We start from the raw sequence: 21,572 nt of genomic DNA, 5'->3' as shown, positions 1-21,572 counted from the left end.
TTGTAGATTCTGGATATTAGACCTGTGTCAGGTGGCTAGATTGCAAAAATCTTCCATTCTGTAGGTTGTCTGTGCACTCTCATAGTTTCTTTTGCTGCGCAGAAGTTCTGTAGTTTAAATAGATTCCATTTGTCAATTTTTGCTTTTGTTGCAATTGCTTTTGGTGTTTTAGTCATGATATCTTTGCCCATGCCTATGTCCTGAATGCTATTGCCTAGGTTTTCTTCTAGGGTTTTCATAGTTTTGGGTTTTACATTTAAGTCTTTAATTTCTCTTAATTTTTGTACAAGGTGTAAGGAAAGGGTCCAGTTTCAATTTTCTGCATATGGCTAGCCAGTTCTCCCAGCACCATTTATTAAATAGCAAATCATTTCCCACTGCCTGTTTTTGTCAGGTTTGTCAAAGATCAGATGGTTGTAGGTGTATGGTCTTATTTTTGAGTTCTCTATTCTATTCCATTGATCTATGTGTCTGTTTTTGTACCTGTACCATGCTGTTTTGGTTACTGTAGCCTTGTAGTATAGTTTGAGGCTAGGTAGCTTATGATTGTCTTGGCTAACTGGGCTCCTCTTTGGTTCCATATAAAATTTAAAGCAGTTTTTCTAATTCTGTGAAGAATGTCAATGGTAGTTTGATGGGAATAGCATTGAATCTACAAATTACCTTGGGTAGTATGGCCATTTTCACAATATTAATTCTTCCTATCCATGAGGATGGAATGTTTTTCCATTTGTTTGTGTCCTCTCTGATTTCCTTGAGCAGTAGTTTGTAGTTCTCCTTGAAGAGGTCCTCCACATCTTCTGTTAGCTGTATTCCTAGATATTTTATTCTCTTTGCAGCAATTGTGAATGGGCATTCATTAATGATTTGGTGCTCTGCTTGTCTATTGTTGGTGTATAGGAATGCTTGCAATTTTTGCACATTGATTTTGTATCCCAAGACTTTGCTGAAGTTGCTTATCAGCTTAAGAAGCTTTCGGGCTGTGACAGTGGGATTTTCCAGATATAGGATTATGTCATCTGCAGATGGATACAGTTTGACTTCCTCTCTTCCTATATAAATACACTTTATTTTTCTCTTGCCTGATTGCCCTGACCAGAACTTTCAATACTGTGTTGAATAGAAGTACTGAGAGAGGCCATCCTTATCTTGTACTGGTTTCCAAGGGGAATGCTTCTAGCTTTTGCCCATTCAGTATGATATTGGCTGTTGGTTTGTCATAAATGGCTGTTATTTTGTGGTATGCTCCATCAATACCTAGTTTATTGAGAGTTTTTAACATGAAGGAAGGTTGGAAATTTTATTGAAGGCTTTTTCTACATCCAAAAAGACAGACAATCTGGTGGGTTTTTGTCTTTCTGTTTATGTGATGAATTATGTTTGATTTGCATATGTTGAACCAGTCTTGCATCCCAGGGATGAAGCTGATTTGATTGTAGTGGATAAGCTTTTTGATGTGCTGCTAGATTCGGTTTTCCAGTATTTTATTGAAGATTTTTGCACTGATGGCCTGAAGTTTTCTTTTCTTTCTTGTATCTCTGCCAGGTTTTGGTATTAGGATGATTCTGTCCTCATAAAATGAGTTAGGGAGATATCCCTCCTTTTCAATTGTTTGGAATAGTTTCAGAAGAAATGGTACCAGTTCCTTTGTGTACCTCTGGTAGAATTCAGCTATAAATCCATTTGGTCCTGGGCTTTTTTTTTTTTTGGTTGTTGTTGTTTGTTAGGCTATTTACTACTGCCTCAGTTTTAGAACTTGCTATTGGTCTATTCAGGGATTCAAGTTCTTCCTGATTCAGTCTTGGGAGTACGTATGTGTCCAGGAATTCATCCATTTCTTCTAGATTTTCTAGGTTATTTGCATAGAGATGCTTACAGTATTCTCTGATGGTTGGTTGTATTTCTGTGGAGTCAGTGGTTAGGTGCCCTTTATCATTTTTTATTGTGTCTATTTAATTCTTCTCTTTTTTCTTATTAGTCTAGCTAGTTGTCTATTTTATTTTTTCAAAAAACCAGCTTCTGGATTCACTGATTTTTTTGAAGAATTTTTTGTGTCGCTCTCTCTCCTTCAGTTCTGTTCTGATCTTGTTTATTTCTTGTCTTCTGCCAGCTTTGGGGTTTGCTTTGCTCTTGGTTCTCCAGTTCTTTTAGTTGTGATGTTAGGGTATTGATTTGAGATCTTTGTAGCTTTCTGATATGGGCATTTAGTGCTATAAACTTCCCTCTTAACACTGCTTTAGCTGCATCCCAGAGATTCTGGTACATTGTCTTTTTGTTCCCATTGGTTTCAAAGAATTCCTTGATTTCTGCCTTAATTTCATTATTTACCCGGAGTCATTCAGGAGCACGTTGTTCAATTGCCACATAGTTGTGTGGTTTTGAATTTTGTAATCTTGAGTTCTAATTTGATTGTACCGTGATCTGAGAGACTGTTGATTTCAGTTCTTTTTCATTTGCTGAAGAGTGTTTTATTTCCAATTACGTGATCAATTTTAGAGTAAGTGTCATGTGGCGCTGAGAATAATATACATTCTCTCGTTTTTGGTTGGAGAGTTCTGTAGATATCTATTAGGTCCACTTGATCCAGAGCTGAGTTCAAGTTCTGAAACTGCTGGAACATATGTTTCTACTGGATTGAGTTATTGTCAGTATTCACAATGTCTTCAGATATGTTCCAGTAGAAACATATCTTACAATATAGATTTTAGTGGGTTGTGATTTATGTTGTACAAAATCCACATATTACTTAGGACAAAAATAATCCTTAGCCAGATTTTGTCTTTTACTCAAGTGTATGCTATGTAATGTTTAATCCTTTTTAAAAATTAAACCTTTTTATTTTGCAATCATTGCAGATACATGGTAAGAAACAATAGAGAGATCCTGGGCACCATTTATGCAGTTTTCCTCAATAACATCTTGCAAAACTGTAGAACCATAGTCCAACCAGAGTATTGACATTGATAGAACCAACATACAGAACGTTTCAATCACCATAAGGATCCCTCAGGTTGCTTTTTTATATCCCCAACTCCTATCTCTGACCCATAACCCCTAACAACCACTAATCTGTTCATTTCTATACTTTTGTCAGTTCAAGAATGTTATACAAATGGAATTACATAGTATGTAATCTTTTGGGATTGGCTTGTTCTGATGCAGCATAATTCTCCAAAGATTCATTCACGTTGTTCTGTATATTAATAGTGTTTTCCTTGAGATTTTCTAGGTAGACAATCAGCTTTTTCAAATAAAATTTAGTTTCTTCCTTTTTTTACCTGTCTTTTATTTCCCTTTATTGCCTAATTGCACTTCATAGAACTTTGAGCACTATGTTGAATAATCGTCATTAGGGATGATACCCTAACCTTATTCTCAAGCTCAGGAAGAAAACATTCAATCATTCAGCGTTAAGAATTATGTAACTAACTTGCACATTGCGCACATGTACCCTAAAACCTAAAGTATAATAACAATAAATAAATTAATTAAAAAAAATTATGTTAGCTGAAAGTTTCTTGTAGGTGTCCTTTAATTCCTATTTTTTTGGAGCATTTTTACATAAATGAGTGTTGAATTTTGTCAAATCCTTTTTCTGTATTAATTTTATGACATTTCTTCATTAGCTATTAATATTTGCACTACATTGATTGATTTTTAAATATTGAGCCAGTCTTCCATTCTTGGATTAAGTCTTACTGGGTCATGGTATATAATTCTCATATATTACTGAATTCTGTGTCATATTGTGAAGCATTTTTTTGTGTCTATGTTCATGAGATATTAGTCTGTGGTTTTTTTGTTATGCTGTTATTCATTACCCAAGTATTTTTATCGTTTTTATTTTGAAATTTAATATGCAGGGGTCTATAATTTTATCAATTTGCAGTATACATTTCAGTATCAGGGTATTTACTAGCTCCTTAAAATGAATTAGAAAATACCCCCTTCTATTTTCTCAAAGAGACTGTATAGAATTGCTGTCAAATCTTTACGAATGTGGTGGAATTCTGAAGGAAACAATTTGGCCCTGGAGACTTTCTTTTTAGGAATTTTTAAATAATGAGTTTAATTTTTTTTTTTAGTACTTACAAGGCTATTCAAATAATCTGTTTTACATTGGGTAAGCTGTAGTAGTTTGTGTTTTCTAGGGAAATGATCCAGTTTGTCTAAATTGTCAGATTCATGTCTGTACAGTTCATAGTATCTACTTATCCTTTTGATGTTTGCAGTATTGATAGCGATATCCCATTTCATCTCTGGTATAGTTAAGTCCTTTTTTTTTTTTTTTTTTGAAAGTCTTGCTTGAGGTTTGTCAATTAATTGATCTTTTCTAATAACCAGCTCTTTGTTTTATTCTTTAAAGTGTTTATCTGTTTTCAATTTCATTGAGTTCTACTCTTTGTTATTGCATCTTTCTGCTGGCATTGGGTCTATTTTTCCTTCTTTTTTTATGTTTTTGAGGTGGAAGCTTAGGTTACTAATTGAAGACTTTTCTTTTCTAGAGCATGCATTTAGTGCTATATATTTTCCCATCAGTTCTGCTTTATGTGTCTCACAAATTTTATGTTGTTTTCATTTTCATTCAGTTCAGTGCATTTTTAAAATTTCTTTTGAGATTTCCTCTATGACCATGGGTTATAAAACTATTGTTGTTCAGTTTTCAAGTGTTTGGTGATGTTCCCATTATCATTGTTATTTATTTCTAGTTTGACTCTTTCGTGGTTGGAGAAAGTACTTGTAGTATTTCAGTTCTTTTAAATTTGTTGAGGCTTGTTTTATGGCTCAGGGTCTATCTTTTATGTGTGTTCTGTGAGCACTTGAAGAACATGTATTCTGCTGTTGGAATGTTCTATAAATATCAACTAGATCCTATTGTCTCATGTTGCTGAGTTCTTTCATATTCTTACTGGTTTTCTGTCCAGTTCTATCAATTGTTGAGTGAGGGGTGATAAAGGCCCCAACTATAATGAATGGATTTATCTGTTTCTCCTTTTAGATCTATCAATCAGTTTCACTTCATATATTTTCCAGCTTTGTTGTTTGCTTCATGCACATTTATGATTGCTATGTTCTTTTGGTAAATCGACTATTTCATTATATAATGTCCCTCTCTGATAATTTCCTTAGTTCTGAAGCTGACTTTAATATTATTAATATGGCCATTCCTGCTTTTTTTGATGGTTTACATAATACACTATTTTATTCCTTTTAATTTCAACCTGACTATGGCATTATCTTCAAAGTGAGTTTATGGTAAACAGTATATAGTGTGTCATGTTTTTAAATTCACTCCATCAATCTTTATATTTTAACTGGTTTTTCTAGTAATCACATTAGACACATAATTTATCATAGTCTATTGGTATGTCATATTAGTGGTTATCTCATGTTCCATTATACCCCTCATTTATACCATCACTGTCTTAAATCTTTCCTCTACATATACATCAGATAATGTTACGATTTTTGCTTCAATCGTAAGTCATAATTTAGAAAATTCAAGAGGAGAAATTAAACTTAGTGTACTGACCTATATTTTGCTTACCATGTTCATTGTTTCTAACTGAAATTTCAAGATTCCTTATCAATTTCCTTCGTGTTTGGAGAATGTTAGCCATTCTTTCAGGGAGATAAGCTGACAACAAATTCTTAATTTAAAAAAAGTCTGTGCATGTCCTGATTTCCCCTTTATTCCTGAAAGATATTTTCACTGAGTAGAGCATTTTGTATTGACAGTTGATTTATTTCAGCACTTGAAAAATATCTGTTACTTCCTCATGGTCCCCACAGTTTCTGATGAGAAATCTTCTGTCGTTCAAATTGCTTTTACCATATAGAAAGTGTGTCATTTTTTTTCTTGCTGCTTTCCAGATTTTTCTTTTTCTTCCTTAATCAGAAGTTTAATTACTATGTTTCTTGGTGTGAGTGTCTTTGGTTTATCCTGTTTAAGGTTTGCCCAGCTTCTCAAATTGTAGGTTTAAATCTTTGCAAAATGTGAGAAGTTTTTAAGCCATTATTTAAGTACTTTTTCATTCTCTTATCTTTGCTGGAATCCAATGACATAAATATTTGCTCTTTAGCACAGGGTCTTGTTCATTTTTTCTAGTCTGTTCTAATTTCCTGTAAACTACTTCTTTCCTCAGTCTTTTCCATTCTGTTGTTGAGTCCATCCACAGAGCTTTGCATTTCAGTTATGGTATATTTTAGTTCTATAATTTCTCTTTGATTCTTATTTACATATTTTATTTTTTAGCTTTATAGCATTTTTTCATTTGTCTCAAGCATGTTTATAATCACTCGCAGTAGCACTTTTATTATAGCTGCTTTAAAATCTTTGTCAGATGATTCTAACAACTTTGTTATCTCAGTGTTAGCATCTATTAATTGTCTTTTTTTCATTTAGTTTGAGATCTTGTCCACTGATAACAAGTAACTTTTGACTGAATCTTTGACATTTTGTTATATGAGACTCTGGTTATTATATAAAGCTTCAGCCTGGAGTGATGACTCATGCCTGTAATCCCAGCCCTCCAGGAGGCCAAGGTGGGAGGATCACTTGAGCCCAGGAGTTCCAGACCAGCCTGGGCAACATACGAAGACCCCATCTCTAGAAAAAATGTTAATGTTAGCTATGTGTGGTGGTGCACATCTGTGGTCTCAGCTACTCAAGAGGCTGAGGTGGGAGGATTGCTTGAGCCCAGGAGGTTGAGGCTGCAGTGAGCCCTGATTATGCCACTGTACTCCTGCGTGGGTGACAGAATAAGACCCTGTCCCCAAAAATATGTATAAAGAAAGAAAGAAATAAGCTTTTACTTCAGCTGGCTTTTTTTTATATTGCTCAGCAGGGAAAAGTGAGGCCCTACTTTATTACTGCCAGAGAGAGGTAGAAGTTTAGGTTGCCCTTTGGCCTTCCTGTAGAGGGGTCTACTCGTTACTTCTGGGCAGGGTACAAGTCCTGGTCCTCACATGGTCTCCACTAACACCGTGGTGGGGGTGGCCTCACTACTGAGGAGTAACGCCAAACATTCTGACTCTGCACGGAGCTTCTTTGACACCAGAGAGTAAAGAAGGGAAGGAATACCTCATTAATGCTGGATAGGTGTTGAAATCTAGGCTTTCCATGTGGTCTGTCTGAAAATAGCAGGTACGGACTCTTTACTTCTGGAGGAGAATCAACATCACAGCTCCTTACTTAGCCTTCTGTGACACTATCCCAGCAGGGGTATTGGAGTAGCTTGTCGCAACCTCTTGAGGTGAAAGTCTGGACTTTCCACTTAGTTTTTACTGATGTGGATTGGGTGATGGCTCACTTTTTCCTTTACTTTTTTTGGCAGTGTTTGGCTGGGGTAGGTTGTCTGAAGTTTTTCTGTCTTGCTGGGCTGCCCTACTGTAGTCCTTTGGCTAGAGAGAGCAGACTTTTATTGGGGCTGGTTTTTGGTCTACGTATATTGACATTTTGGGGTCGTTACCTTCTTCAGCTCTAGATTGGGAAAGCACAGAAAGCAGAAAAGCACTGCAGTGTGGTCCAGAACCTGTCCCTCCCATTGAAAGCTGCAGGTTCTAATCTTTTGACCATGAAGACTCTTGTTTATTGTCCTTTCTGCTTTGGTATCTGTGCATTTCTGTTGAATTTGTGAGCAGTTCTCTAACACCATTGGCAGTGGAATACTTTTCCATTGTGCTTTCTGATTATGAGATATGAGATATTATGGGATATGAGACAAAAAAAAATCACAAATGTAACTCACCACCATATTATTCCTTACGTTGTGAAGTCTGTAGCTTACTTGCCTTCTCTTCATCTTTCAGAGGCTCCTTCTGTTTGTTCTGTATGTAACGTCCAAGCTTGTTGTAATTAGAGGGAGGAATGGGAAGAAGCGCATCTAATTCAGACTCCCTGAAGTGAAAGTCCTTAAAGCTTCTTTTATTGCTCTCATTTGGTTTGTAGGTATTTTATTTTCATTTTATAGGTGCCACATGGTTCATGTTATGTTCATTCTTAAGTTTATAAATACTCATGTATATAGTTACTATTTTTAAGTCTAATGTTTGTAGGATCTAAAACACTTAAATTCTCCATTGTTCCTCAATTTCTCTTAACCTGCAGGGAGAATCCCAAGAAGCATATATATGTATGAAAAACATTCCAGATAGCATCACATTTTATTACTAATTGCAGTTTTTGATTCCACAACCCTGTATAACTTGGCATTCTGGTGAATTGGACACAAACATCTGTGAATCTTAAAAATAGTGGTTGACTCATTATGGCTTCCTTATGTGTTGGATTAAGAACACAGATCCTGGACTCAGACAGCCTGGCTTCCACACTCTAGCTGGGTGACCATGACCATGAAGAAGTTCCTGAATGTTCCAGTGTCAGTTTATTCACCTACAAAATGAAGATAATATGAGTATTAACTGAAGAGAAATCTGCTGTCATACAAATAGTTTTTGTTTTCCCTGTAGGTAAGGGGAATCTAAGATCATTTTATTCCGGTTGCTTTCTGTATTTTTTCTTTGTCTTTAGTTTTCAGAAGTTTAATTACATTGTGTCTTGATTTGGATTTCTTTGGTTAAACCCGTGTAGGGTTCACCTAGCTTCTTAAACTTACAGGGCTAAGTCTACAGTAAGGCTAAGTATATTAATATGTATGTAGCATTTACAACAGTGTCCACCTCATAAGAACAATTATGGGTTAATGATTAGTATTACCACTGCCTTCCCTCAAGGCAGCACAGAAAGAAGAAAAGTGCTGCAGTGTGGTACAAAACCTCCTCCCATTGAAAGCTGCATCTTCTAATCTTTTGACCATGAGGACTCCTGTTTATTGTTCTTTCCGCTTTGGTATCTGTGCATTTCTCTTGAATATGTGAGCAGTTCCCTAACACCATTGGCACTGGAATACTTTTCCATTGTGCTTTCTAACTGGTTATTATTATACTAATAAAGATCATACCTTCATATCTTTGTAAATGTAGTAAGGTGCACTGCTTTCTTAGGCATTCTAGGAGCTCTTTAGTGTGTGTGTGTGTGTGTGTTTGCATTTCCAGGTACTAAATTATTTTCTATGTAAATTATAATTCCATTCACTATATCTTTTACTTCAGTTACACTGCTCAGGACTTGAGAAATGTGATTTTCTTTGCTCTCTTTGTTTTCATTTTTCTTTTTCTGAGACACACATAAGAGTCTTGCTCTATCACCTAGGCTGGAATGCAGTGGCATGAACATAGCTCACTACAGCCTTGACATCCTAGGCTCAAATGATCATCCCACCTCAGCCTCTTACCTTGCACAGCTAGTGCTTTTGTTGTTGTAGAGACAGGGTCTCACTATTTTCCCTAGGCTGTTCTTCAACTCCTGGGCTCATGTGATCCTCCCACCTCAGCCTCCCAAAGCACTGGGATTATAGGCATGAGCCACCATGCCCAGCCTGCTTTGATTTCTTATACAGGTAAAATATCCATCCTCTAATTTCCATGTCAACAACTTCTCTGTCACAATGTCTTTTCTCCCTATGCTCTGCATTCAGGCATCTCATTAATTATTTATTTTTTACTGCCTTCAACCTTTTTATTGATAATTTTATTGCTGTGTAAACATTTCAATATTTTTAGACACTGATGCTCCTTTATTATAGAGTTAGGATGAGCAGAGAAGATAAACCAAATATTTTCTTATCTTCTTCTGGTCTATCTGCATAGGTAAAGAAAAGTCTAGGGCATTTCTTTGTCTGATTTTTTGGGGTCTACAATCAATACAATTTCTATTTATATTTTTTCTTTTATTGTATTTTTTAATATGTATTTTTATGGTCTTTTAAAGGAAATTTAAAGATGGTGGATCAGGTATAACTGGTGTGCTACCATTTTAACATAGATATCTATCAAGGGACATCACCCTATAACTGTTACTCATGTGTGAACTTGAGTATGTACTTCTTTGAACTCAAGTTTCATCATATTTAAAATAGGGGAGGAAGAGAGTGTTAAAATTATGTTTTCCAGTTGCAAACATAATCTTTATGTTTGTACTCACAGGAATGTTTAAATTGTGCGGTAGAGATAATGAAATTTAACAAATGAAGATGATTGAAAAATACATATATTTAGCCCAGATTCAGGCAATTGATTGACTACCAAAAACTCCACTCAAAAATAAATGCCTGTGTAAGGTATAACAATTCTGATACCACTGCACATCTATCTTGGAATTGAACAATTAAGTAAATATGTGGTGGATGGAAACATCTAGGCTTCTCATTACTGGGGTGAGAGTTTACAGGTAAGCAAGGGGAAGAGGCCAAATTAGAACTAAAAGCATTCTAATAGATTAGAATTGAAAACACCCTTATAAACTCATGTTCAGCATAACATACAGTTACATATAGAAATATTTATAAATATGTTTATATACACATAGATTTCCTTGCTCTTTCAACTGAAAGGATCTGGAAGCAACAACACCCCAGGAATAACAAGCACATCTAGCACCCAGGTTTGGGTTTTAATACCTTTCTCGAATAAATGGAGTTAGGGCTCCTTGGAAAATGGGCTGATTCTAAGACTGGGGCAGAATATATCTGTGATGATCCTGGAACATCCTTTAGTACCAAAAAAATAAGGCAGTGCTCAAATAAAATACAACAACTCCACAAGCATGAGGGCATATCAAAGGGACACGAGAATCAACTGAAAGATCCCCCAATGGCTAAAGCCACAGCAATTTGAGCAACAAAATAAGTAAAGTGGTATTAGATTATAACCCAAAGTATAAAATAAATATCCATGAGTCCATATGGATATAAATAGTTGAGTGAATTAGTAAATTGGTGAGAGTAGACAAATCTTCCATGCAGAAGAATCCAAATAATTTGTGTAGATGTTCTGTCCTCAAATAAATAGATCATAACCTCACCACCCCTTAAGAATGAACTGTGGTTGGCGATTTCTTTTGAAGGAGTACAATATAGAATGGAGGAAAAAACAGTACCTTTACAGAGAAATCTGGCAAACACTACCTCAGCCAGGTGATCAAGTTCAATATTCAGCAATAAGTCAGGTTGTTAGTGTGTGCTATTGATATGACATGATGAGAACTGCACTTCACTTCTGTGATAGTCCTCCTGAAAACACACAACCACAGTCTAGTTAGAACATAAAAAAAAAAAAAATCAGACAAATCCCAAGGGAGGAAAATTCTACAAAATACCCGTTCAGTACTTCTCAAAACTTTCAAGATCATCAAAAACAAGGGAAGTCTGAGAAACTGTCACAGCCAAAAGGAACCTAAGGAGATATTATGATTAAAATGCAACGTCATATTGTAGTTGGGATCCCGGAATAGAAAAAGGATATTTTGTTAAAAAAAAACCTAAATAAATATGAATTAAGTATAAACTTTAGTTAATAATTTATCAGCATTAACTTATTAATTATAACTAATACACCATACTAATGTAAGATGCCAATAATAGAGAAAATTGGCTGTAGGATATGTGGGAACTCTATCAACTGCAATTTTTTCCTGTAAATTTCAAACGGCTCTAAAATAAAAATACCTGTGGAATAAATGAGTGAATGGAAGGAAACACTGCAGGAAAAAAGGATAGAGATTTTAAAAATTTATGTACTGAAGAGAGCTTTGCAGAAAATCTATTGGATTAGTTTTTAAATATAGACTAGAATAATTCTTTTCTCTTGCAAAAATAGATGCAAAGAAAAGACAAAAAGTTTGAACGCTGTGTAACACAGCCAGCTTGTAGCCAATAGCATTTAATTTCAGTAAATAGCTTATAATCACAATAATCAGGCCAGGGACATTGAGCCAGCCATTAGAACTATTTTTTTCCAATAAAAATAATTGCCTTAATTCAGACTGAGAAAATGTTTGGGGGAGGAGGGTTAGAGTAGTAAATACATCCACCAAAATTATTAATTAGTTTTACACAGCTATGGCTAAAGACACAGAAATAACTGGCTGTTATTAGAGAAATAAACCAAAAGAGGATATGAACAGTATTGCACAATTGTGTTGGTTTGAAACTGTGAGAGTTTCTCAGACTTTGTTTTTGATGATCTTGAAAGTTTTGAGAAGTACTGGAAGTCATATTTTGAAATCCCATTTGATACAGAATCATCTTAAAATGATGTGTTTGTCATGTAATTGTTTTTCATAATGTATATAAATGATACATCAATGTCTTATATTTATAAATACTTCCCAGTAATCTAATGATCATATGCTATTTTTATGCTTCCTTTAATTTTCAAGGAATTTTTAATGCTTCATGATTTTTAGCCAATTCAGTTTACTTTTCCTCCATTACAATAAAATGTTATCAAATTAAATTCACACATGCACAGAAGAAGAAGAAAACTCTCATAATCCCATGTTAACTGTTTAAAATGTATTTCCCATTAGGTTTAAGTGCTGGGATTACAGACATGAGCCACTGTGCCTGGCTTATTTTTTAATTTTGAACTATAATTGTGACTATATGTATATTTAATTTGTATTCTGCTTTTTATCAGTTTACTACAGTATTTTTTATATATTTTAAATTTTTAATAATGTGTTGTTATATCTTGATTTACTAGTTTGTTGGATATTTAGAGTTTTTCCCAGGGATATTTTATTCACTCAGGCATGTCCCAATTCCAGAAGAAAAATTGAAACCCAGTGATTTTGTGTGTGTGTGTGTTGTGACTATAGCATTCTTACATTTGAAACTCAGGAAGGAAACAACTGGGGTCTAAGCAGCCAAATATGGAGGTCTAAAATATAAAGGTATTTTTTTTTTTTAAACTGCCACATTCATTCCCTTTAGCATCCCAAAGTTTGAGCTCACAGTGTGGTTGGCCATATAATGAAGTGGCAAACGCTGCATCTCAGACATCAGAGAACAAGTGCCTATGAAAGTAAGCTTCTGACTTCACCTTCTCTTGCAGGGTATCGTTCCCCTCAGGAGAACAGTTGTCAGAGCCACACTAAGTCATGTGCTTCATGAGTTTCCAGAGGTAGATCCATGGCAACCTCTGGTAGGACCAGAACAAACACAGTAAGGCACTTCTGGTAAGCATCGTCAGTTAGTTTTCCAGCAAGCCAATGAAAAGGCCTTTCAAAGTTGCCATTGCTTCTGGCAGAAATGTCATGGTACTAGTGATATTTGTTTCATTGGAAGACAATAAATTTTGCCTTAGTTTTCCTGTCTTTACTATCCATTACTGAAGCAGCTACATTGTCTATGATAAATACCCAGGTTTTATCATCTTGTGCCAGGAAAATTTAGGAGCAGAGGTTTAATAGGCAAGAGAAAGGAAAACAGCTCTCTAGTGACAGAGAGGGGAGTTCTGAAGGTAAAAGGAAGCTGCTGGTGGTGGATGCGCCAGATTTTATAGTCTGGCTTGGGGAGGCAGTGTTTGATTTACTTAGGGCTCAGAAATTGGTTTAATCAGGTATGACGTTTACATAGGGCACTGGGGAAGGCTGTCTGCCTCACCCTAATCTTCTTATGCAAATGAACTTTCCCCTTGGCCAGCGCCATCTTGTTTGCTCCTTGTACATGTGGCTGGCAGAGAATGCAAGATGGAGCTGCCATTTTGAACACAGTTGGCACAACTGCCAGCAACTATGTCTACAGCTCGATTTTACAGGCTGCTCTTTGTTAGAAAGAAAAATGATTTGGGGCTGCTCTTCACTAAAAGGAAAACCTTACTAAGCACTTTTGTACCCTCACTATATGCCTGTTATAAATAAAGTTTTGGTGCCACAAAAGAAATAGCACTCGAATTGAAAATTTTCTTTTTTTTCTTCTCAGCAAGGCAGTTTACTTCTATAGAAGGGTGCACCCTCACAGATGGAGCAATGGTGAATGCACACCTGGACAAGGGAGTTTCGAAAAGGGTCTTATTCCTGACGCACGTGGCCCCTGCTGCTGTGTAGTTCCCCTATTGGCTAAGGTTAGACAGCTCAGGCTAAACTAATTCCGGTTGACTAATTTAAAGAGAGTGACAGGGTGAGTGGTTTGGTGGGAAAAATGGTTATGGCAGAGCAGAAAATCGGAATGAGTCAGGATGGAGCGGATAATCAGAAAAGGTTGCTTTATGAGGAAGTTAAGTTTAAAAGTAGAAGGCAAAGAATTGAACCTACTGACATATTGATTCTTTGAAGAGAAATTTAGAACTCATATCTAACGTGCCTAACTCTGGTGTCATTGCATTGCCACACAATGTGATGGGATGTTTCCATATACTGCCATCTGACCTCAGTGCCAATTAGATACATACTTATAAGTCTTGATGTTATATCAGACATGATAATGGTACACTGGACTTGGATACAACAGCCATTTATCAGGCCACCAAGTTATGTTTAGTACATTGAATTTAAAAGGTCTAGTGTTGGTAGGAAACACAGGTGATGGACCTCAATAACTAAAGTGACTATATGCTTCTCAAATTCACCCTTCAAATGATATTAACATTTCCCAAATATAGTTTTACCAGTACTGCCATCTCCAGCCAACACATGTTTAAGTAAAACTTAGGAATGTCCTTGGGCAGCCATCATAAAGGCTCTTCCAGAAGTATTTGTTCCTCACCTGACTGAGCTGAAATACATTTGTTTGTTTTTAAATCTGAGTTCATGATGAAAATGGGAACACTTAAAATATCAAATATTACAGCATGAAAATGCCTTCAGATATTTTCATGATATATCTTAAAAATGATGAACTATAGGCTGGGCGGGGTGGCTCACGCCTGTAATCCCAGCACTTTGGGAGGCCGAGGCGGGCAGATCACAAGGTCAGGAGATCGAGACCACAGTGAAACCCCGTCTCTACTAAAAATACAAAAAAATTTAGCCAGGCAAGGTGGCGGGCACCTGTAGTCCCAGCTAGTCGAGAGGCTGAGGCAGGAGAATGGCGTGAACCCGGGAGGTGGAGCTTGCAGTGAGCCAAGATCGCGCCACTGCACTCCAGCCTGGGTGACAGAGCAAGACTCCGTCTCAAAAAAAAAAAAAAAAAAAAGATGAACTATTATTTGAATTAAAAACTCTCCAGTTCATCAGGATTGTAGGCATTAATTCATAAAATATTTATTAAGAACCTACTAGGTGCCAGGCACTGTTCTACTTGCTATAAGGAAAGCAGATAAAATTCCTGCATTGATGGAGCATATCTTTTCCACAGCCCAGAATTAAGGAGCCACTGCCTCCTGAGGTGGTTAGTAATGCCAGGAAAATGACCAGTCCTGGAAAAAATCTTGACCAGACACTGGAAACTCCTTATATTCTACTCTAGGTTCACCTCTGTTGACTTAGAGTGAGCAGACAGAAAGATGACGGAAGAGGAAATCAAAGTCTTCTAAAATGAGAGAGAGAAACTATGAAGCAAGTACTGATTTTCTGATCAGTGAGCAAGTTCCCAATTTTATGTATCTGGGGACTGGGGAAATTTGTTGGTTAAAGGAAAGGATGGTGGGAGGGAAACCAGCAAGACTGAGCTGGATACACTCTACAAAAAACCCTACCATGTAAGACAGAGAAAAGCAATGCTTAATATGCACTAAAATCTGGATGTAAATCAGAGTTCAAAAGCCACACATTGCCCAAGTTAGAAGCAAAACTCAGAATACTGGGTTTTATGACTGGTTTTGAACTAGGAAGCTGCTCAGGTTTCTAAAATTTTGTGGGGTAGTTTTTGGTGATGGGAGGAAGCAGAAGCCAATACTTCAGAAACTACAGAGGACCACGGGGAGTGAGAAAGGTTCATGGCAAGCTAAGGGCCAATACTGTTGAATTAGATTTTTTTTAATCCAACAAGAGCAGTCATTAAATTTAGAGGATCAGTCCTATGTTTCACACTGCATTTAAAGGATGAAAAAGCAGGGCCACAGCTTTGGAATTATTCTCTATCTTGTCTGGATGGGAAAAGGAAAGTCATCTGGGAGCCTGCCAAACACTGTATGGAAAATACAAAAGTGAGCCCAGGAAGAAAATAGTTTAATTTTCCCCAAGGAAAACAGACAAAAGGAAGAAGAAAAGAACTAGAGTATATGATAGAGACAGATCATACTAATTTGCATCCCTTAAACACGGTCTCTCCTCACATCCTTGAAGACATTATTTGGATAATTTACCACTGTTGTGTCAAAAGAAGGCAAAGTAAAGGACAGGCTGTGAAAAGGGGCTCAGAAGAAGTTAGAAAAACATGGACCTTTGTATATTTTCCTGTCATAAAATACTAGTTTGTTTGGGGTGAAGCAAAATGGAGTTGAACTTGGTTAAAGGAAAGGAAGTGAAATGAAGAGTGCCTTTGTTGTTCAGGTGCACGTTGCCTGTGGATTTCAGCCAAGCCACAAATGTTGCATTACCAGCATAATGCTCCTCTACCAGAAACTGGATGCAGCATTGTGGAATTGTGCTCACTGCACATGGTTTGGCCCCTTTTAACACATCAAGTGCTGTTTTTGTTATGTGACAAATAATTTTTGTCTCCTTAGATGAGAGTGACTCTATCAATTTCTCTTAAAACTTGAAGTGAAAAACTATAAGGCATGAATAAATAATTTCTTCTGAATTAATATCGAGTATCATCTTGATCTAAATATGCATCTTCAAAGTGGGAAGGAGAATTTTGGAAAGGTTTATGTCTGTGAAACATTGAGTGAAACAAAAATCTGATCTCCCCCATAAATGGCTACTCTTTAATGGGACTCTTAAACTGAGACAGGAATGGTTGCCTGGTTCGTCAGCATCGTAAGGTTTCAAATATTAGCTAGGCATGAAGACTGATACAGTCATTAGATATGAAGAGAAAGAAAGGATTTTTTTCTGCATCCTTAAGGCTGTACTGTGATGTAAACATACACAGACACACACACACACACACACACACACACTCACTCTCCAATGACATCAGTCAAAACTTCCTGTGAGCAACTGGGAAAGGGACTTGGCTCAGAATTCCAAGAAACCCAACCTGAGATTTTAAACCACACTTCTTTCCAGTGCTTTCCAATTGATTCGATTTCAATGAAATTATCATTGTCCCTGGTTCCAATAGCAAACTGAAGGGAGAAGTGAATTAGGAAGGAAAAACATTTTGTTGGAAAAAAAGACATGACTCTGTGGAAACATTTCAGAGGGGCCCCAAACAGATGAAATCCAAAGGTGCTATTCCCATGATCTGTCAGGTTACCTGGAAACAGATGTTCCATGGAACTATGGCAGTGGCTGAAGGTGAGTAGGGATGGGAAGATGAGGACAAAGACCCACAAACACCTCCTCTTTCCCTCAGCCTCATTTGTGTTCCTGATACCAAAGCTAAACTGCTATTTGGCAAACGGAGAAGAAGAGGAGAGAGGAAGTCACACACAGTATATTTCCATTTCTTGTCCAGTTTCCAGTTCCATGTCAGTACAGCTGAACCTTGGATGGCCTAGCAACTCCCTAGAGAGGTCTGCTTGGCAGAATGAAGGAGATTGTGTTAAAGGACAGCCTTCTGTGGCTCTCAGTCCACAAGCTGTCCATCTCCTCTGACTTCCATCAGTATTACAGTGATGATAGCAACACAAAGACTACCTCTCATCAAAAATACAAGAATTTTATGCAGGGAAGATACTAGGCAGTGCCTCCTTGGCCAAAGTCCAGTCTGGCTACAGAAATTTGTCTGCAAAAAGAAAATAAAAGTTGCCCTGTGCCTCAGACAGTGGGTGGTCTAAGTCCACACACACACAGCAGCTTCTCCATGACTGACAAATGGGACAATTAGTGGATTATTGGTGTAGTAATGTGAAAATGTCCATTAAAGATAACATGTCTTAGCCAGGCATAGTGACACATGTCTGTAGCCCCAGTAACTCAGGAGGCTAGGGTAGGAGGATCCTTTGAGCCTAGGAGTTTGAGGCTATAGTGTGCTTTGATCATGCCTATGAATAGCCACTGCACTCCAGTCTGAGCAACATAGCACAACCCCGTCTTTAAAAAGAATAGATAACATAGCTTATCAGTTACCACCACTGACATAACCAGAATACTTGACTATAGTAAATTTTGAATTGCATTATAATGTGAAATCAGTTAATTGCCAAAATTAATGTGCTTTTTGACATGAGGTTCTGAACTGCAGGGTGCTGAAAAAAAATTGCCTGTGGTATAGTCAACTATTTTTGAAAGTAGGCAACAAAAGAATTCAGGTCTCCTGCTGGCTGTTCCAGGCTTAATGATTTACCTTTGGTAGACACAGTGCTTGTTTTGGATTTCACACAAGTTGGCATGAAATCCAGAAAACTTTGAACAGATGGTCCCCAAGGCCATCTATGTCCTCAAGTAAGAATTCAATGCAATGTCTTTTGCTAACAAGAGATGTATGTCAGGGGAGAAAATCTCTCAAAATTTTAGAGAAATGTCTTTGGATATACCCAGGCCTGCCACCCCATCACAAACAGCCTCATTTGAAGGCTTCGTTTCTTACTGGGGTATCCCTGAAAGTCTTATCTAGGACCATATCGAAGAAAACCTCTCAATTCCTGGAGAGTTCTGAGGCTTTCAAAGAATATCCACAGTAGTGTGGAAGCTCTGCTTTCTAGCAGAACTCCTGTGGAACTTCCTGGAGTTGTGAGCCTTATTTTAATTATTTTTAGTTGACATATAATGTACATATTTATGTGATACAGTGATATTCTGATACATGTATAAAATGTGTAATGATCAAATCAAGGTAATTGCATATCCATCACATGAAACATTTATTCTTTCTTTGTGTTGGGAGCATTCAAAATCCTATCTTGTAACTATTTGAAAATACACAAAACTATTGTTAACTATAGTCATCCCACAGTGCTGCAGAACGCTAGAACTTATTCCTCCTATCTAGCTGTAATTTTATATCTATTAACCAACCTTTCCTGTCTTCCCCTCTCCTTCCAAGCTTCTAACAACCATAATTATATTTTGATGAGCTCAACATTTTTCAGCTTCCACATATGAGTGAGAATGTGAAATATTTATCTTTCTGTGCTTATTTCACTTAACATAATGTCCTCCAGGCTCATCCATGTGTACATGTACCACATTTTTTTGGTCCACCCACCTGTTGATGGACATTTAGCTTGATTTAATATAATTTCCATTGTGAATAGTGTTGCAATGAAACAAGGAGGTTGCAATGAAACAAGGTATATCTAAGGACATACCTTAGATATATTGATTTCCTTAATAACCAGCAGTGGGATTGCTGGATCATATGGTAGTTCTGTTTTTGGTTCTTTGAGGAACTTCCATACTGTTTCTCATAATGGCTGTACTGATACATTTCCAACAACAACATATAAGAGCTTCCTTTCTCTGAATCCTCATGAGCATTTTTTTTTTGTCTTTTTGATCACAGCCATTCTAACTGGAGTGAGATGATACCTCATTGTGTGGTTTTGATTTGCATTTCCCTTATGATTAGTGATGTTGAGCATTTTTTTCCATTTACTTCTTGACCATTTGTATGTCTTATTTGGGAAATGTCTATTCAGCTCTTTTGCCCATTTTAAAATCATTATTATTTGATTTTGTTGCTGTTGAGTTCCTTTTATATTCTGAATATTAGTTCCTGGCTGGATAATGTTTGCAAATGTTTTCTCCCATTCTACAGGTTGTCTCTTCACTTTGTTAACTGTTTTCTTTGCTATGCAGAAACCTTGGTTTGACATCATTCCATTTGTCTATTTTTGCTTTTGTGGCCTGTGCTTCTGAAGTCATAGCCATAAAATCAATGCCTAGTCTACTGTCTAATTTTCAGTGATACATTTAAGTCTTTAATCATTTTGAGTTTATTTTTGTATATAGTGAGAGATAGGAGTCTAGTATTCTTCTTCATATGGGTATCCAGTTTTCCCCGCACCATTTATTGAAGATAGTTTCCTTTCTCCAATGTAAGTTCTTGATGTCTTTGTCAAAATTCAGTTGGCTGTAAGTATAGGGATTTATTTCTGAGTTCTCTATTCCGTTCATCTACATGTCCTTTTTTATATCAGTCCCATGCTGTTTTGGTTACTATAGCTTCATAGTATATTTTGAACTCAGATGGTGTGATACTTCCAACTTTGTTCTTTTTGCTCAGGATTGCTGTGGCTCATCAGGGTCTTTTGTGGTTCTATACAAATTTTAGGATTGTGTTTTCTGTTTCTGTAAATGATGTCATTGATATTTTGATAGGAATGCACTGAATCCATAGATTCCTTTGGGAAATGTGGTTATTTTAACAATATTCTTATAATCCATGAGCGTGGAATGTCTTCCTATTTGTGCATGTGTGACTTCTTTAATTTCTTTTATCAGTGTTTTTGAGTTTTCCTTGTAGAGATCTCTTACCTCCTTGATTAATTTTTTTTGTCTCTTTAGCTATTATAAACAGGATTGCTCTATTAATTTCTTTTTCAGCTATTATGTTATAGGAATATAGAAACAGTACTGATTTTTTTTTTTTTTTTTGAGATGGAGTCTTGCTCTGTCTCCCAGGCTAGAGTGCAGTGCTGTGGTCACAGCTCACTGCAACCTCTGCTGCCCGGGTTCAAGCAATTCTTGTGCCTCAGCCTCCCGAGTAGCTGGGACTACAACCATGCACCACCATGCCTAGCGAATTTTTTTTTTTATTTTTAGTAGAGATGGGGTTTTGCCACGCTGGCCAGGCTGTATGTTGATTTTGGATCCTGTAACTTTACTGAGTTATCAGTTCTAAGAGTTTTTTTGGGGAGTCTTTAGGTGTTTTGATATACAAGATCATGTCATCTATAAAGAAGGACAATTTGACTTCCTCTTTTCCAATTTGAATGTCCTTTATTTCTTTTTCTTGTCTAATTGCTCTGGCTAAGAATACCTATAATACAGTGAGTAGGAATGGTGAAAGTAGGCATCCTTGTCTTGTTCTGGTTGTTAGAGAAAAAGCCTTCAGCTTTTTCCCATTCAGTATTAGGTTAGCTGTGGGTTTGTCACATGTGGCCTTTTTTATGTTGAGGTCTGTTCCATCTATGGCAAATTTGTTGATTGTTTTTCTTATATAGGGATGTTGAATTTTACCAAATTCCTTTTCTGTGTCTATTGAGATGGTTATATAGTTTTCTTCATTCTATTGATAGGATGCATCACTTTTATAGATACAGGTATTTTGAACTACCTTTCCAGCTCTGGGATAAATCCTGCTTGATCATGCTGTATTATCTTTGTGATGCGGTTGGATTTGGTTTGCTAGTATTTTGTTCAGGGTTTTTGCATCTATGTTTATCAGAGATATTAGCCTGTAGTTATTGTTGTTTTTGTTGTCCTCATCTAGTTTTTTTCTTTTCTAAGTTCTGGGATACATGTGCAGAATGTGCAGGTTTATTACATAGGTATACACGTGACAGGGTGGTTTGCTACACCCATCAACCCGTCATCTACATTAGGTATTTCTCCCAATGCTATCCCTCCCAAGACCCTCACTCCCTGACAGGACCCAGGGTGTGATGTTCCCCTCCCTGTGTCCATGTGTTCTCCTTGTTCAACTCCCACTTATGAGTGAGAACACGTGGTA

The 21,572-nt window shown here is 36.7% G+C and overlaps 1 long non-coding RNA gene across 1 annotated transcript in view; it reads right to left on the bottom strand.

Moving 5' to 3' along the window:
* Window positions 1-2,686: 2,686 nt before the first annotated feature.
* Window positions 2,687-21,572, bottom strand: part of LOC134739994 (uncharacterized) — a 129,681-nt gene continuing 110,795 nt past the window's right edge. The window contains exons 2-3 of the long non-coding RNA XR_010127164.1: window positions 11,000-11,132; window positions 2,687-8,395 (exon numbers count right to left, since the gene is read on the bottom strand). This is a non-coding gene — a long non-coding RNA (uncharacterized LOC134739994). The remainder of the gene's footprint in view (window positions 8,396-10,999; window positions 11,133-21,572) is intronic.

This window comes from Pongo pygmaeus, chromosome 7, assembly GCF_028885625.2.
Source record: "Pongo pygmaeus isolate AG05252 chromosome 7, NHGRI_mPonPyg2-v2.0_pri, whole genome shotgun sequence".
Taxonomy (NCBI): Eukaryota; Metazoa; Chordata; class Mammalia; order Primates; family Hominidae; genus Pongo; species Pongo pygmaeus.
This window is presented reverse-complemented; position numbering and strand designations above follow the sequence as displayed.